At 41.5% G+C, this 17,397-nt stretch overlaps 1 long non-coding RNA gene and 1 other non-coding gene across 2 annotated transcripts in view; both read right to left on the reverse strand.

Annotated features, from left to right (window-relative positions):
• The window catches only part of LOC145504822 (uncharacterized), a 34,963-nt gene extending 19,507 nt beyond the window's left edge, over positions 1-15,456 (reverse strand). Inside the window, exons 1-3 of the long non-coding RNA XR_014052539.1 lie at positions 15,012-15,456; positions 13,420-13,534; positions 6,049-6,131 (exon numbers count right to left, since the gene is read on the reverse strand). This is a non-coding gene — a long non-coding RNA (uncharacterized LOC145504822). The remainder of the gene's footprint in view (positions 1-6,048; positions 6,132-13,419; positions 13,535-15,011) is intronic.
• A 957-nt stretch (positions 15,457-16,413) lies between these two features.
• TRNAR-CCG (transfer RNA arginine (anticodon CCG)) lies at positions 16,414-16,485 on the reverse strand. Its single transcript has one exon. It is a non-coding gene; the product is annotated as a tRNA-Arg (tRNA).
• Between the last annotated feature and the right edge of the window lie 912 nt (positions 16,486-17,397).

Genomic DNA, 17,397 nt, shown 5'->3' on the forward strand with positions numbered 1-17,397 from the left:
GTAGTAAGAATCCTCCCAGTTTTCCTGTTCAGATAGTGGGGTGCAGAGGATGGACCCTGATGTGAACATATTCTGTGTTTTGCCTCGGGTCAGCTACCACTTCTGCACCCGCTGGCCTGGGAACACCTGCAAGGTTCTCAGCCAGAAGAAATTGCTTTAGGGACTAGGAGGTGCCCATTATTTTATTGGTTTGTCTTGTTCTGGTTTTGTTTTCCAGAAAGGTTTAACTTTCATTTCTTGCTTTGTTCACATAAAAGATTTCTGTTTGAGAGCTTCCCAGGTGGTGCTAGTGATTAAGAACAAAACAAAACAAAAGATTTCTGTTTGAAATAGAGACACAGATGTAGAGAACAGATTTATGGACACCAAGAGGGAAAGAGAGGGGAGTGGGATGAATAGAGGTTGGGATTGACATACATACTCTATTGCTACTATGTATATGGCATCACCGGCTCAATGGACATGGGTGTGAGCAAGTTCCGGGAGTTGGTGATGGACAGGGAAGCCTGGCGTGCGGCAGTCCATGGAGCTGCAAAGTGGGACACGACAGAGCAACTGAAATGAACTGAACTGGTAAAATTGATAACTGATGAGAACCTACTGTAGAGCTCAGAGAACTCTGCTCAGAGTTCTGTGGTGACCTAGATGGGAAGGAAATTCAAAACAGAGGGGGTATATGTATATGTATGGCTGATGCACTTCGCTGTATAGTAGAAACTAACGCAACATTATAAAGTGACTATACTTCAGTAAAAATTAATTATAAAAGTAAATAAAAAAGGAAAAAATCTCCTGTATAATATCCTAATTTTGAAAGTCTTGTATTTGCCTAGTGTAGTATAGTCAGAATCTTTTGTGAGGACGACTATGATTCTCCTTGCACAGGGTAAACCCTTGGTGATTAGAATGTGTTGTTTTAGGACATCATACACCATCAAGGTCCTTTTGAAGAAGGAGCCACTTCACGGGCCCCGTGCTCTGGGGGGCCGAGCTGGGTTTAATGCTCTTGCATCTTGAGCTTCTTTGTGTCTGCACTAGGCTCTGCATATTATGTAGCTAGTTTTGCTTGGCAAGGCGCCTTTTCTAAAATCCATACCATCATGTATGTCTTTGATCACTGGATGCTGAGAAAATTGCACACCTCTGTGCCCTGTGACAGCAGGTCCACCAGGAAAGGACCATCCCTCTGAGACTTGGGCAGGATATGGCTGAATTTCCCACTTGGTTTCCATGGAAGGAAGCCCAGGAGAGGCTCTGTGATCAGGCTCTTTAAAGCATTCCTAGGCAGCCTGCCTTGAAAGCGGTACGTTTCCAGTAAGACTGGAATGCATCAATATGTAAAAATATGTTTTTACAATCTCTAGTGCCCGAAAAAAAGAAGACTGAACAAGAAAAGAACCCTATAGTATGATGATGGGCTGTTGGATGACATTCCAGCTCTTAAAGATCCCCTGGGTCTGCAGATTCGGTAAACTTCAGGCCCCCAGCCACCTAGCACCCATGTCCCCTGCACACCCTTCATCACGGTACCTCTCCCTTCACTTCTGCCCGCAGACCCGTCTCAGTCTCAGCCACAGTCTGTGATCCATCTTGACTTACTTCCTGCCCGAAGTCCCTCCCAGAATCAAGGCCCCTCTTGACCCTCTGGTGAGATCACTCCTTCTCTCCTGTTCTTTCCAGACCCCTTCCCTTTGTGCCGTGGAACGTAACAGGACGGAAACCTAGAGACACAGCTCCTTTCTCTAAGTGGATTCCGCACAGAATCTCTTATTCATCTGCTAGGGCTGTCAGCAAGCCTCCCTGCTACCCTTCTCCCTGGATTTCTCACCGCGGAACAAAGCCAGCCTCACCAACTCAGTGGGGCATCCCTCACTGAATAAGGGTCTTGACCCTGTCACAGATTCCCAGCATGCCCAGTAGCAAAGCAAAGCAAAGCACAACTTGTCAATGTGCAAAATGTGTTTGCATTGTCCCCAAAGTCTGAGAGAAAATATTTTTTTTAAGCAACACTATAAGAGACACCCAACTAATTTTCTTTCTGTTTCATACCCAAAATTTTTCATGAATAGTTTGTTCTTGCTTTAACAAAGAAGAAAATTATAGTTCATGTGCCAGATATTGTAAAGCTCATCTGGGAAATAAATTCTTAATACTATCTGACACATTTTTGAAAAATAAGGATGGTGAGGTGAGACATATCCTAAAGAATATTTGAGGCAAAGCAAGGACAACAAAAAATTAAAACAGTACAATGTTGGCCCAGGAACAATTAAACAACACAGAAGAACAAAAATGCATGTTATAAAGAAATGTAGCATATGACAAAGATAAAATTGCAAATTGATAATGAAATGAAGGATTTTTTCATCAAAATCACTTTTGTACAATTGGTTAAGAATTTGAGAGATATGATTAAGCCCTTACTTTTCATCTTAAACCAAAATGAATTCCTGACAGATGAAGGATTTATATCCTTAAAAATTTATCCAATATTCATCTGAAGCCATAAAAATAAGAGAAAAATACTGGTGAAAGATTTATATTACATGAAAGTGAAATGGAGACTTAGAAACTCAACACCCAAGACAGACAAGTCTTGGATGGCTTCCACCAGGACTGCCAGACAATTATGAGATCTGAAACACCGGGTATGTTTGTTGGCCCACGTCTCACATGTATAAATATCCACAAGTTACAAATCAGGTTAGCATATTGTTAAAGTAAACATGATGCATCCTTCTAACTTGACAAATATGCTACCACAACAAACAACAAAAGCAAAACAATTTTTCATAAAGCCATGGTGTTTATATGAATGGAAGTTGGCAAAATATCAAAAACCAAAGTCAACCACTATTATGTTGTGTCTGGATGTTCTGTCACTAAGCCAGCAATATTTGGGGAAGTCATATAACAAATGTGTGCATAATTAACATGTTATATTTATTCAATAAAATTATTTTCTTGTTTTCACTTCAGCAAAAATCACTATATTATTTTTCCTTATAATTTGCACTCCATTGACACTAATGATTTAAAGGATTAAAGAGTAAAATTTAATTGCATTTCAAATGTGCAAAATTTGAATTATTTTTTTCAAAAATAGAAATCGGATGAAGATAAAAACCTCTAAAATTATTTCCATGAGTTTTCAAAGAATATCTTTCTTCTAGTATATTTAAGACTTTGGTACTTCCCTGGTGGTCCAGTGGTTAAGACCCTGCCCTTCCACTGCAGGAAGCACAGGTTCAATCTCTGGTCCAGGAACTAAGATCCCGCATTCCATGCAGTATGACAAAAATAAGATAAAATATTTAAGCTTTTAACTAAAATTAAAAGACCAAATTTTAATTCATGGCTTTGGAATTTTTAATCACAATTATCTTCAAATTTATTTTTATTACATCTTACTTAATATTTTAATAAAAACAAACATTTGCAAGTCCAACATTCATTGTCCTTGTTGCCAATAGAAAGAAACAGAATCAGGCTTCACACCCATTGTGTTTACAAGTATATATGTGTGTGTGTATGCATGCTATTAATCTTTACAGAGAGAGTGCAATGTGTGCACACGTACAGAGAGAGACAGAGATACTACGAACTGTTCACTGGGGCAGCATGTTCTTTCCCCACCATGTGCAATTGTAAATGGAAAGACCTCCAGATTCAAGAATTTGCACATGCAAAGAGATGAGAAAATGGACCCTCAATCCAACCAAGAGTATCTTAATACGCAGACTGTATGTATCTCACACTCTAAGAGGCATGGTCTGACCAGTCTGTCCTTTTTATGCCCAAAGCGCTTGAGTCACTTGGTTCTCCCCACTCAGGAGCAGCAGCTCTTCCCAACTTTAGCCTCACACAATACACACACCATCCTAGGGTGGAGACACAGCTCCTTTTTTTTTCGAGGACGTGGATAAGAGGTGAGGAAGTTTCCTAGAAGCTGAATGACGTTAATCAAAACAGCTGTTATTTAGGGCATGCACCCCACTGTGCCCATGCTGGATACACCCAATCCCTAACAAGCATCTGCTTTGATAACACTGAAAAATCACTTTCTCATAAAACAAACTAGAACCCATGAATAAAACTTAAAATGAACTAGCAAGCTGAAATATACGTGCGTCACATACACAATAAAGGATTTAACAGCGTTACTATGTTAAAAAAGAAAAAACTCATACAAGGGTTTTTACAAGTGCTCTTAAAGGAAGATGTGTAAGGAAAATGACAACAAATAACTCACTAAAGAAACACTACAGATGACTATATATGGCAATATACGGGAAAGACCTCCAGATTCAAGAATTTGCACACACAAAGAAGCAAGAAAGTGGACACTCAACCCAACCGAGAAGCTGTATCTTAAACATACAAGACTGTATTTATTTCACTTTCCAAGAGGTGCAGGTTGACCCATCTGTCTTTTTCTTCCCAAAGCAGTTAATGGTAAATAAAAACAATTTGATTTTATAAATATATACATAAAATATGTATTATATAAGTACATTTTTAAGGATATAATATATAGATAGATAAAATTCAAACTTAATAATAGGCTTTCCCTTCCTAGTAAAGAAGACATAATGGAGTTCCTAGGCAACCTCAAGGCTGCTATTTGCAGGTTTAAGAGAAGACCTGCCTTCTGAGATCAGGTGGATCAGATGGTAAAGCATCTGCCTATGATGTGGGAGACCCAGGTTCAATCCCTGGGTCAGGAAGATCTCCTGGAGAAGGAAGTGGCAACCCACTCAGTATTCTTGCCTGGAAAATCCCATGGACGGGGGAGCCTGGTAGGCTACAGTCCATGGGGGTCACAAAAAGTCGGCCATGACTGAGCAACTTCGCTTTCACTTTTGAGAGAAGCGAGAATGGAGCCCCACAGGAAGGGAGGCTGGGAGAGCCGTAAGGGCATCGAGGATGCAATTTCAGGAAGCTGAGTGGTGGTGATCAAAGGCCACAGAGTGACCCAGGAGGGGAGGAACCTCCTTACTTCACCTGTAGAGTCCAGAGAGGCAGGGAAAGACAGGTTGCCCCGGGGTCTGCTGTCGTCAAGGTGACAGAGAGTACCCATCACCAGTGTGGCTCCGAGGGCCCGTGAGGTTTGAAGAGTTGTGCCAGACACTTTTGGGGGCACCTGTTTAGCAATCTGACAGACTTTGGGGGGAAAAAACAGTCCATGGCTCTCAGGAAGTCACCAGACACCTCCGAAAAGAGATGAGTCAGTTGAACTGATGGCTTTACCAGAAACAGACTTGCAAATCCAGGACCCAGTGCTGTTTTCAATAGCCACAGCCTCTAGCAGCGCAGAAATCAAAATCACCAGCTTTTTCTTAGAGTTATCGGACTCTCTATCTACAGGGTCACTTCTTTCATAAAACACATAACTAAGAATTTTCTGCTGCTATTAATTTTCGTGGTGCTAGTTGTAAAGAATCCGCCTGCAATGCAGGATACTTAAGAGATGTCGGTTCAATCCCTGAGTAGGGAAGATCCCCTGGAGGAGGCCATGACAACCCACTCCAGTATTCTTGCCTGGAGAATCCCCATGGACAAAGGAGCCTGACAGGTTATGGTTCATAGGGTCGCAGAGTTGGACACGACTAAAGCAACTTAGCACACACAACATTATTAATTTAAATTGGCAACAAACATTTAACCAGAATTTTAGAACAATGAGACTAAAAATCAATTATTTTTATTAGCTATTAACTGCTAAACAGAGGACTTTATAAGTCATTTCTGTCTAAAAAAAGACTTAATAAGTCGTTATCAAAAAAAAATATTATAAGAGCCAAGGTTTGGAAACCACTCCTATTTGCCACCATATCATAGATTTATGTATTAAATAATAGAGGCCCAGATAGAATTATGACACACCTTTTTCTAAGTCATCCTTTTAATAGCCACATTCTCGCTGGAATACTATGCTAAAGAAAGGGTACTAATTTTATCCTACATTTAACTAAACTGAGATAATTACAACCTTAAATTTTAGTTTTAAAAAAATAGCTCTTTTCCATTGATCCAGTAGATTCTTGCCTTTGGCTCCTCTCCTGTGCTTCCCAGGGCAGACTGCCATCTCTACTCCATAAAGAAGGTCTCCCCAGAAATAGCGCTTGATCCTGGAAATAACAAACGAATTGCAAACAAAGGGTTAATTGCTTGCCACATTCAAAGGTAGTCTCTAAAGCAGAATTTTTGGATAACATTCGAAACTGTTTTTGCTAAATAAGCACCATCTAGAAAAACAAGGAAGAGTGTAAACGTATACCTTTCTTGAATCTGATCTAGCAGGATGTGGAGGGCATTAGCTCAGAGCAACTAGCTCTGGCCAAGGTCACTGTCTTCTGCCTCCCCAAAACTCCGGTGCCAGAGATCAATGTCCCCTACTAAGCCATGCAGATTCCAAGGCCTCAGAAACCCTGTCTCTCTCTCCACTACTCTTCACCAGCGACTCCTCTAAATTTTTATTACTTATATTGTTACTGTTATTATTTGCACCATGCTGTTCTGCCGTGGAGCTAGAGAGATTGACGAATTTTCATAAAAAGCCCTGATATGTAAAGGCATAACCAGACTTGCAGTACACATAGATCAATGCATAATTTTAATTACAAGGGTCTCACTGAAGTTACACAAGCAACATTTCTTTTTTTTTTAATCTAATATTTATTTTTACACTATGTTGACTTGTGATACAATTATAATTAATGATATATTAATGTTATAAGGTAAATATATGTACTTGGAATATAATTATACACAAGCAACATTTCTGGGACACTGTCTCCCCATCACAGTGCTTGTGTTCATGTGTGGCTGGACGTCAGCAACAGGTCTGAATTCACATCACACTCAGCACTGGTTTTCTGATAAGCCTGAGAGTGCAGGCACATAGAAGGTGATTGTTAAGTGTCTGTTTAATGAGCATGCACAATCTGTGACACCTTGAACTGCTCACTTCTCATGGCCAGTTCTGCAAGAGAGAAGCCCTTGGCTTGGACACTAGGCTCTTCCCTGGGGCAGGGTGGATGCTAGGAGGACTTCCAGAGAGGCTCCATCCAGAGACAACCACCAGGTGGAAGGGATACAAAGCTATCCATACATGGCTCAGGAAATCTACAGCAAGATCATAGCAGGAGGTTTGTTGATTAGGATGGAAGATGGTCAGACATCAGGCAGGAAGTAACACTGGTCTGTAGGGGGAGGGTAGTACAGGAAAGTGTTAGATTTCAGTCCCTGAGATGGACACCCCGAAACTCTGCAGGGCAGCGACACAAGTGGAAATCAGACAAACAGCAGACCCATCACGGGAGGGAAAAGAAGGACCCAGACCAAGGTCCAGGTGGAATTACTCTGATGCATCTGAAATAAGTCCAGCATCTTGGGGCTCAAGAACCATAGGGGATTCATTTATAGCTGCTGCCTGGTCGGAGAGGATAGTTGCAAAGGGGAAATCTTGCTAAGCCTCCCAGGCTTGGTCTGGACAAGTTTAAATATCTGTCCAGGAAGGAAAAGGGAAGGATGGAATGTCCCTATAACCCCAGCTAAAGAAAGATGAGGGACTTTGAGGCTGGGCTACGGAAGAAGTAGGAACTGCCCTAGAAAATATGATTAAACAGAAGTCATTCCACCAAGGCCATAAAATCACTTCATTTGACCCAGTGATTATAAAATCCTTATTGTAAAAATGGGGAGGAAGGGGAGGAGACAATAATTAGGATGTGTTCCCAAACTTAATTGCTTTAAAAAAAATCAGATTTCTGTTCCATAAGTAAACAGTACATATACCAAGAGAAGAAAATCACAAAGAAACTTTTCTTTAAATCCTGCTACTATAGACTCTGAGTTCTTAGATCACACCAATTAGTTCCCACCATTGTTAGGAAAACTGTAAAAGAGTTTGTGTGTGCTCAAGTTGCTCAGTTGTGCCGACCCTTTATGAACCTATGGACTGTAGCCCACCAGACTCCTCTGACCATGAAATTCTCTGGGTAAGAACACTGGAGTGGGTTGCCATTTCCTTTTCCAGGGGATCTTTCCAACCTAGGGATCGAACCTGAGTCTCCTGCATTCCTGCATTGGCAGGCAGATTGTTTACCACTGAGCCACCTGGGAAGCCCGGAAAAGAGTTTACGGTGGGGAAAAAGATTCCCAGTTGTCTTGTCTAGCACGCCTCTCCAAGGTCCCGGTTCACTGTCTTTGAGTTATCTTACAACTTTGTAAAGTTTTAGAAAATTTACATTAATGTGAATTATTTTTGCCCATAAAAATGTAAATTATTTGTGTTGGTGGAATGCAACTGATTACTGACCCATTTGCATCTATTTATAGCATCATTTCTGCATCTCTTATCTACCGTTGCATGCGTAGTACTCGAAATTCTCCTCTGAACAGGCTGTAACATCTTACTGGTTCCCTCATCTATCAATGACTTAAAATATATGACATGTGTTCCTCCTAAACCAGTATGAGCTGTGTTTATATCTCTCTTAAAGAGTCTCTGTTAATATTACAAAATGGTGGAGAATACTCAGATGGAAAGATACTGGAATGCAAACTAATGAATTAAAAAAACAAAACAGCATTTGTGACAGGAGAACTGTGAACTGATCATTGGAAGACCTGAGCTCCAGCCCTAGGGCCAGTGTTGACTGCGAGACCCAGGGCAAGTTCGAGTAAAGGGCACAGTGGGACTCAGTTTCCCCCAGGGGCAATGAAAGTGAGCTACCCTGGTTCTGGTCTCTGTGATCCCACACCGTCAAATGCAGCTCAATTTGTCTTTGAACATGTGGCTTATAATCAAATACAAGGTGAAATGCTTTCATATCCTAATGTGTGTGGGGGAGCTTCCCTGGTGGCTCAGACAGGAAAGAATCTGCCTGTAATGTGGCAGACTACAAAGGCAAAATCCTTTCATATCCTAATGCATGGATCTAAATCATCAAATATTGGGTTGAAATATACTCTTCTCAACAGAAAGTAAAAGCCTCTGTTTATCTATCACTAACCAGGAGTGCTGTCAGCTCCAGTCTCCAGTCTGGACACGCCTGAGGAAGAGCTGCCAGGATGATCAACAGGACTCTGATTACTTAACAGAGCACCTGGGAAGGAGGGGAATGACTAATGGACCCCACAGGCTGAGCCCATAGCCCAAGGTTTAATGACCAGCAGTGACCACGTCCCGAAGAGAGACGTCAATGCAATTATCCTACAGTAGAAAGAGCAGCCATTCTGACCCACAAACTGTCATTAGTCAACGGATATGTGACAGCCTTTGCAAATTTCAATTTGAAATAAAGGAATAATACAGGTAAAATTGAACTAACAAATTCAAGGCCATCACTTCTGAATACATGTGTATGTATGAGTGTATGTTGTTGTTGTTGTCTGGTCGCTAACTCATGTCTAACTCTTTTGCAACCCCGTGGACTGTAGCCCGCCAGGCCGCTCTGTCCATGGGATTTCCCAGGCAAGAATACTGGAGTACGTTGCCATTTCCTTCTCCAGGGAATCTTTCTGACCCAGGGATCGAACCCACATCTCTTGCATTGCGGGTGAATTCTTTACCACTGAGCCACCTGGGAAGTCCATGAGTGTATACGTATTGAGAATATACATTTTTGTTGTTGTGTAGTCACTAAGTCATGTCCAACTCTCACCCACATACCTTCATATATATAGATATAGATATAGATATGTATAAATATTCAGAACAGCTAACAGTGAAATGTTCCAAATATCTGTGAATTTTTTTAAATTATTTATTTGAAAATCTTTATTGAGTACTTAGAGGCCCAGATTAAAACTTGGCAAGGAAGAGGGGAGAAAGACTCTGTTACCAGCTGGCCACCACTTTAGGACAAGCTGACCGAGTGTCTCTCAGGACGGCTTGAGAGAGACTCTTGTGAGTGACTGTGAATCCGAACTGTCCATCCAGAGAGAGGAGGGAAGAAAAATGGACCCTCCAGCCTCTACCCCAGGTTGGTCAAAGCTTGTTCATCAGAGCCTCAGGGCCCTGAATTTCTGGACTGGGGCTCGCATGACCCTGGGGATTCTCCCATGGCCCATCCTCAGTGACAATGGGGATGCCCAGAAGCAGGAGATGAGACAGCGGGTGTGAGAAGGGGCACTGTCGGACCCTGCCCTCGGGCCACTCAAGGGACTGGGGCAGCCACCTCCATGGTCCCTAAAGTGACAGTGGTCTGGGCCTCCTCATTGGCCGCATACAGATGTGGGCCCTGCACATAACTGCATCCCAGACACACAGCAAAGTTCTCAGGGTCTTCATACATAATCCTAACTTGGCTTCATTTACTATCTTCCTTTTATTTTTCATGAGAAGAATGTCCAATCACTTCTGTATTCACATGTCAAATGAGCAGCCTTCATCTTTGTATTCTTTTCCCTTCATCTCATGAATCAGCATGAGATGCATTTTAAAACAACCCTTTAGGGAGAATCACATTTTCAGCATGTTCACTAACCTAGGGGGAAAAAAATCACATTTTAAAGACGAAAGTTCACTGTCCTAAGTTAAAATTGCCCCTCGAGCCCATAAAATCCTGGTCCTAGAAACTGTGCATATTTTATGACTGGCTTCTTGTGAGCAGGCCCTAAATCTTCCATAAAGAAGGAGTCATTAAATAGAGAAATGCTAACCAGCAGATGGGCCTCGTTTTCCGGTGTCTGGCGGAGTGCATATTTCTACCTGGATTCATGGCGGTCCCTCAACCCAGAGCTCTCTTTCCAAGTCCCATTTGACACACGTCTACAGTCACATCCAGCAGAAGCCTTGACCTCTGGTTCTTCCCCTTCAGCGATGTTTTTCTGCTTCTCCTGCTGTTGCTCTTGATCTCTAATTATAGGTGGCACACTTAGTGTACCCTTTGCTGACGCAAACATGCGCTGGAGAGCAAATAAGAGCTTCTGGCATGTGTCCACGGCAGTGTGGCGAATGACTCGGCATCACAGATAAAAGAGCTCCATAGGTGAGGGGTCCAGATAGCACCAGCCTGCAGAGAAGGTTCCGATCCCAGTAGTGACCGCTCCCAGACTCCGTCACTGTTCTGGCCACCATCTGCTATGTCAACTCCCAGCCCACCTCACTCCCAGTCATTGCTGGAACCCCGCAGGGAATCGTTGTGGAGACCGCACACAGAGTCTAGTCTCGGTGGGGATGTGCAGCTAAGTGTCCAGTCATGTGCGGACAAGGTTCACATTCAAGTCAAGGCTCCAGGGTTCCTCTTCCTAAATAAAGTTTGTCGTCCTTTGCCAATTTTTGTTTCCTTGCCCAAGGATGCTTTTTTCTTGGAAAGATGAGATAAGGAGCTACAATGGCTCTCGATAGCCCTGCTGCTCCAAGATTGCCCAACTCTTCAACAATGTTTGGCTGGGGACTTCCCTGGTGGTCCAGGGGTTAAGAACCCACCTTCCAATGCAGGGGACTTGGGTTCAATCCCCGCTCAGGAAACTAGGATCCCACATACCGCAGGGCAACTAAGCCCACTCATGCTGTAGAACCCCCACGCCACACCAAAGACCTCGAGTGCTACAACTAAGACCCAATGCAGCCAATAAATAAATATTTTTTAAAAAAGAAAACAAGGTTTGGCCGAGCAGGAGACTCCCTTAAGAGACGTCACTGGGGCCTCATGAGGCCTCTTGCATCAACCACAAAAATTGACTCCTTGTCACAGAGCTCAGCTCCACCCAGTAGCAAAGTGTCCTGAGTCACAGCTGGGTGGTCGACAGGTCCCAGGATCCCTAGGGGAGGACTGTGCCTCAGGGGACAAGAAGGTGCAGCCCATTTCCTGAATCTGCTCTCAGAGTGACCAACTTGTCCTGATTTGCCTAAAACATGTTCTGAGAACTGACTTAGTCTTGGGCAAACAAGACAATTAGTCACCTACTTGCATTTTGTGAGTCCTTCTTCCCTGCTTTAGAGACCTTGGGCTGATGGTGGGAGGCCCTTCCTACCTCTTTTCTCAAAGGGGCTTCTCTGATGGCTCAGCAGTAGAGAATGTGCTTGCAGTGCAGCAGATTCGGGTTCTATCTCTGGGTCAGGAAGATCCCCTGGAGGAGGAAATGGCAACCCACTCCAGTATTCTTGCCCAGGAAAATCCCATGGACAAAGGAGCATGGCAGGCTACAATCCATGGGTCTCAAGGAGTCGGACATGACTGAGGAACTAAGCATTCCTGCAATTACATGAATTTTCCCCAAAGGTACCAGAATATTCCCAAGAGAAAGCATCTCCTTAGGGAACAGCACCATCCCTCATTCTAAATTGGTGGGTATGCCCCCCTTTCCATGAGAATTCCATCCTTATCTCCTCTTGCAACTTCTCACAGGACACAGAAGTTTCCCTCTTCTGGTGGTATTGCAATAACCAAACTATAAATCTGCTTGGTTTGAACCACATTGCATGCATGCATGCTGAGACACTTCAGTCGTGTCCGACTCTGTGCAATCCCATGGAGCAGCAGCCCACCAGCCTCCTCTGTCCACGGGATTCTCTAGGCAAGAATGCTGGAGTGGCTTGCCATTGCCGTCTCCTGAACCACATTGAGTGTAGCCAAAATAATCTCTGTTCGCAGTGCCCATCCCAAAGCAAAGGTCAGAGGGAAGGGGGATTCCTGTGCCAGCATCATAAGACATTACAGATACATGACATGTCTCCTGCTTCCTCCACTTCAAGCAAGCTGCCACCTCAGGCTCTTTGCACTTGCTGTTCTTTCTGAAATAGTCTCTCTTGGCTTTACATGGCTCACTTTCAGACCTCCACAACTGCATGTCTAAAGTATGTCCCCATTATCTCCATAATCATATTCTGCTTCATTTGTCTTCATAGCTTTATTATCACCTGTCCCTCATACATCTATTTGCCGAATAGATAGTTTATCCACAAAAATGTAATCCGTATTAGGAAAGGGACTAACTACTCTGTTCACTACTGTGACTCAACGCCTAGAATAGTATTCACAATATAGTAAGTGCTCAATTAGAAAATACTGGTTTAGAGACTTCCTGGTGGTCTGGTGGCTAAGACTCCATGCTCCCAAGGCAAGGAGCCCGTGTTCGATCCCTGATCAGGGAGCTAGATCCCACATGCCGCAACAAAGATCCTGCATGCTGCAGCTAAGACCTAGTGCAGCCAAATGAATAGATAAATACCTAAAATAAAATAAAATTACAGGTTCCTATCTTTGAATCCAAATAGAGGAACACAATTAAAAAAAAAAATCAACAACACTGGTTTAATGTATAGAAGTTAGTATCACTCAGTTAGAATTGCTTTAAACCACACTCCCTGTATTATACAGTAGTCCAGTGACCGCTCCCCTCTCCAAGCCTTCTCCAAGTTTTCTAGGGAGGTCTAGATGTTTCAAGGATAATCCCGGTTCTTACCATCTGGGATTTTCAATATAGTTCCATTTAGGTGACTTATCTCCATGCTTCTTGGGCTATCTCTCTTCCAGCTGCATTGAAATTCAGCTTTTTTAATTGGTTTGGTTCACGAAAACTTCAGAAAAGACATTTGCGTTGAAAAAGATGGAAATAGTTATATTGTGACAATGTTAGCAACTTAAACGGTAATACTGATAGAACATAGACAGAATATCAGTAACGGTAAAGGATACCAGACAACGTATTGATAGAAAACTGATGTAAACCAATGTATTGCTAGAAAACTCCACCCAATAAATGCAGTTCTTTACATTTGCTATTTTTTTCTGGATATGCCTTGCAGCTTGTGGAATCTTAGTTCCCTGACCAGGGATTGAACCTGGGCCACAGTAAAGTGCCGACTCTTAACCACTAGACTGCCAGGGAATTTCTGGGATCTTTACATTCTTTTTAATTCTTATGAGCATTCTTTACAAATGCATACAGACCATTCACTGAGAAAAACCATGTGCTATCCATAAATCAAGCCTTAATAAATATAGAAGGGCTGAAATCACAGAGTGTGTTCTCTAAGCATGATGGAATTAAGTTACAAACCTGGACAATTCCCAGACATGTAGAAGTTAAATAACGCATTTTAAAACAACCCATGCATTTAGGAACAAAGAAGAGATACAAGAAAATATTTTCAAATGAATGAAAATAAAAACACAACATGTCAAAATTGCACTGAAGATGGAATTTGTAGCTGAAATTCTTATAATAGAAACGTTTAAGTATAATTTGTGTTGTTGTGTTAGTCACTCAGTTGTGTGACTCTTTGTGACCCCATGGACTGTAGCCTCTGCAATTATTTAATCATCCAACTTAAGGTAAAAATTAAGAGCATTAGGTCCAAAGTAAGTAAAAGAAAGTAAAAAAGTATGCATCAAGAGACTTCCCCAATGGTTACGAATCTATCTTCCAGTGAAGTAGACACAGGTTGGATCCCTGGATTCCACATATGGAAGGGCAACGTGTGCACTGCAACTCCTGAGCCAGCAGTCTAAAGCCCACATGCCACAACTAAGACCTGACACAGCCAAATAAATGAATAAATGTGTCTTAAAAGTTAAATGTGGAAAAGTATGGGTGAGAATGAATAAAATTGCAAACAGATAAATAACAGGGACTATTGATAAAATGAAAAGCTAGCTTTTTGAAAAAGAATTATTAAAATCAATAAACCTTTAGCTAAAATCACTAAGAAAGCAAAAACATACAAATTACTAACATCAGAAATAACAAAGAGGACATTGCTACTGATATTAGAGCTACTAAAAGCATAATAAGGTAATATTATGAACAATTTCATGCCAGTAACAACTTAGATAAATTCCTTGAAAGATACAAATAGCCGAAACTGACAAAGGAAAAAATATAAAATCTGGGTAGCTTTTATATGTGTTAAAAAATAATAAAAATTATTTCCATTAAGAAAACACTAAACAAATGGCTTTATTATGAATGCTAGCCAAACTGTAGGAAAGAAATAAGACTAAATCTCTATATTTCTTTGGAAATTCAAAAAAAGTAAACATTCCCCAACTTACTTTGTGAGCCCTGTCTGTGTTCGTGCTCAGTTGTTCAGTCCTGTCTGACTCCTTGTGACCCCGTGAATTGTATCCTGCCAGGCCCCTCTACCCATGGAATTCTCCAGGCAAAAATACTGGAGTGGGTTGCTATGCCCTCCTCCAGGGGATCTTCCCAACCCAGGGATCCAGCCTGTGTCTCATAAGAGAATCCATTGGCAAGTGGATTCTTTACAACTAGCGCCATCCGGGAAGCCCCAAGTCCGGTGTTATCCTCATACCAAGCAAAGACATTACAATAAATGAAAATCATAGACATATATCCTTTAGGAACATAGATAACAACAGCCTTTGTTAGCAAAGTGAACCCAGTAACTAGGAAAACGGACTTCCCTCGTGGCTCAGTGGGTAAAGAATCCACCTGCAATGCAGGAGACGCTGGAGACTCAGGTTCCATCCCTGAATCAGGAAGATCCCCTGGCAGATGGCATGGCAACCCACTCCAGTATTCTTGCCTGGAGAATTCCATGGACAAAGGAGCCTGGTGGGCTACAGTCCATGGGTTGCAAAGAGTCAGACACGACTGAAGCAACTGAGTACATGCATGCACACACACACACAACAAGGAGACTACATCATGATCAGTTAAGTTTATCCCAAGAATGAAAGGTTGAATTAACATTTAAGAATCCATCAACATAATTCATGAACAGAATAAGTTATTTTGAATAAATTCAGAATAAATTGAAGAAATGCAAAAAATAGAAAGAATTTAATAAAATCCAATACTCATTCATGATTTTTAAAACACATTCTCAACAAGCTGAGAATAGAAATGTCCCTTCCCAAGGTGACAAAAGGCATCTATGAAAAAACGGTGCCTGACATTGTATATAATGGTGAGAGACCGGATGCTTACCCCTTATACTGGGAGCAAGGCAAGTGTTTACACAATCACCAGTCTTGCTCAGTTTTGTCCTTGAGTTTCCAGACAGTGAAACAAGAAAACAAAATGCAATAACAGCATAAAATTGGAAAAGAAGAAGTAAAACCTTTGTTTGCAGATCATTCATAGGGAAAATCCAAAGGACCGGATGATAACAAAGTGAGGGAGGCTCAAGAGGGAGGGAATATATGTATACACATAGCTGATTCACGTTGTTGTATAGCAGCAACTAACACAACATTGTAAAGCAATTACACTCCAATAAAAAATACTATGACGTGGATTTAGTAAGACCACAGGATAAAATAACAATCCGTATATGAGAAGCAATTGTACTTCTGTATACTAAAGTGAAGTTGCTCAGTCATGTCCGACTCTTTGCGACCCCATGGACTGTAGCCTACCAGGCTTCTCCATCCATGGGATTCTCCAGGCAAGAATACTGGAGTGGGTTGCCATTTCCTTCTCCAGGGGATCTTCCCAACCCAGGAATCGAACCCGGGTCTCCCGCATCGGAGGCAGACGCTTTAACCTCTGAGCCACCAGGGAAGTCACTAGCAACACATAATTGGAAAATATAATGTGAAACAAAAACAACAGCACTAACAGCAGTATCAAAAACTTATGAAATACTGAGGGAAAAATTTAGCAAACTACCTTAAGACCTTCACGCTGGAAATTACAAAGCGTTGCTTCAAGTAATTAAAAGAGACTGAAATAAATAAAGAGATATATCAAATTAGTGAATTGGATAATTCAATATTACCCAAATGTCAAGTGTCTCAGAAGTGATCTATAGACTGAATGCAACTCCAACCAAAATCCTAGCAAGCATTTTGGTAGTGATTTAGAAGCCGACTCTACAATTGATTTGGAAATGCAACAATATTGAAAAAGCAGAAAGAATTGGAGAGCTAACACTATCTGATTTCAAGACCTACTGTAAAGATTTTCATGTGTATGTTATATTTTTATAATATTAAATTAAAATTTAAAATACAATGACCAATGTGCAAATTCTTAGAAGTCCTTTATTTTCACAACTTAGATTCTGGCATCGTTGCCTGTATCTCTCATCTCCCCTTATTCCTCTCATCCATTTTTCTCTCACAAATTGCTTTAAAATGAAGCAAATTAGCTATCTTTTTGTCTCTGTACTTTACCATCCAATACCCTTTGGGTTTTAATTTTCATCAAGTGGCTTATCACAATGTTTTCTTCAAAAGACAGCTCCTAACCTAAGAATAGTTCTAGTTATAATCATTAAGCTAATATAATTTACATCTTCCTAAAACTATAGAGGATTACGATAGATTGATAGATGTAAATATAGACTTTCCTTAACAATACTGCATTTTCAAGATTTCAAGATAACATGATGCTAATTACTTCACTCTCTGCTAGAAACTTCCAGTTTCTATGGTGATATAATATTTCCAGCCATACCTGCCTGTTTGAGAT

Source organism: Giraffa tippelskirchi, chromosome 5, assembly GCF_054371585.1.
Source record: "Giraffa tippelskirchi isolate mGirTip1 chromosome 5, T2T-mGirTip1v1.2.pri, whole genome shotgun sequence".
In the NCBI taxonomy this organism is placed as follows: Eukaryota; Metazoa; Chordata; class Mammalia; order Artiodactyla; family Giraffidae; genus Giraffa; species Giraffa tippelskirchi.